This window comes from Vicia villosa, linkage group LG3 (genome assembly GCF_029867415.1).
Source record: "Vicia villosa cultivar HV-30 ecotype Madison, WI linkage group LG3, Vvil1.0, whole genome shotgun sequence".
NCBI classification, from domain to species: Eukaryota; Viridiplantae; Streptophyta; class Magnoliopsida; order Fabales; family Fabaceae; genus Vicia; species Vicia villosa.
Window position 1 is genome coordinate 127,409,645 of NC_081182.1, and position 1,765 is coordinate 127,411,409.

General features: G+C 24.1%; 1 long non-coding RNA gene across 1 annotated transcript; it reads left to right on the top strand.

Moving 5' to 3' along the window:
- The first annotated feature begins 272 nt into the window (after positions 1 to 272).
- On the top strand, positions 273 to 993 carry LOC131656634 (uncharacterized). The gene is made up of 2 exons (XR_009300209.1): positions 273 to 520; positions 622 to 993. It is a non-coding gene; the product is annotated as an uncharacterized LOC131656634 (long non-coding RNA).
- The last annotated feature ends 772 nt before the right edge of the window (positions 994 to 1,765 follow it).

Genomic DNA, 1,765 nt, shown 5'->3' on the forward strand with positions numbered 1-1,765 from the left:
AATTTCCAAAAACATGTATTCAATTGTTTAATATTTTTATTTTAATGATGTAACTGTTCAGATAATACACATCCACTAACAATAAATACTTCATCTAATTAAATATGCAAATAAAACGTTAAAATGTGTAATTCCATACATTATTTAATATGTTACCCTTTCATATCACTAATGGTTGTAAACTAATGGAAATTTAGGATAGAGATATAAATATTCATTATAAATGATTAGTTTTTTTAAGTTTAAAATAAGTACTAAGTGTGCTAAAAGGACAAACACTAGACATTGATATACTGAAGAGTTTATTTAATAATTATTATTATAATTTTAGAAAGAGTTTTTCACAGTTATATAAAGGCCAGAAAACATCTAATTGATGTAAGGAGAGGTGAAACCTTAACAATATATACTAATAAAACTATATCTTAAATGCAAAGGGCAAAAATGACTAAATTTGTCAAGTTTATTTATGTAATGTTTATCTATATTTTCTTATTTCTTGTGCCATCGACAATTGGAAGTAATGCCTTTTTCATTCTTAACAATTTCATTCGTTACTTTGTAGTATTAACATTTAACCACATATTATTTAAATTAATTTATTCTCATTTTTCATTCCAGGTATTAACAGATGTTTCAGAGATTCTGATTGTCCACCAAATTTGTGCACAAGACCATATGTAGCGAAGTGTATCAATCAAAGATGTAAATGTGTTTTTCCTCTAAACAAAAATCTAATATATATTAAAAGAGAGTATAAGGGATACTCTCACCATACAGACTCCAACAAATTACGAACAAGAGAAGAAGAGAGAGCACACTCGTAGACTATCTTTCTTTATGACATTGCATTTAGTGCAATACTATAATAATTCATGAGTAGCCATATATTTATGTTGTCGTCACAAAATTTTAGTTATGCTTTTGTATATTAAGAATATTGTAATAAAATAAAATAAGGCAGCAAATAGTGATATTTAAATTGTCCTCTTCTCTCATAACTTCAAAGTTATATCCATGTCTTTAATTTACGTTCCAGGAATTCCTATAATATTTCTACAAATTTGAAAGAAAAAAAATGTAGAAATGGGCTTTAATAAGAAACTTTTTACGAGTCTTTAACTTCCACTAAAAAAAAATGTAGAAATGGGCTTTTACGCAAAGTCGATATAAACAATAAATAAATATACAACGATGGTTAATAAATATATATAAAAGATACACAAATTAAAAATAAATAACATTTGAAATTATAATTGTCAAATAAATATTAATTTAATCTAGTTAGAAATATATATTATAGTAGAAAAAATAAATAAAATAATTAAGTAGTCATCTACCCATGTGTTCGCACACATCATACAATATAGTTATAATCTATCATGAGTAGTCATCTACCCGTGCGTTCGCACGTATTGCACAATATTATGAATAATAAATAAATATAATATATGTGATTATATTTATTTGATTTGGTAAGAGGTACCAAACTCTTTTGTCCAAATTTTGTTTATTGTCACTCATACCCCTATGTTATTATAAGCATTTGAAATCTTTTTACTTATTTTAAATAAAAATTTCAATATATTTAATAGATTTATTTATTCAAAAATATCAGTTATAGATTAATATGTACATATAAAAGATAAAGGAAATAATTAAGTATTTATCTATCAGTTGTAAATAAATATAATATAATGATGGTTTAAAATGTAAATAAAATATATACATATTAAGTAGCTTTGTCCCGTCGAAAAATGTATAT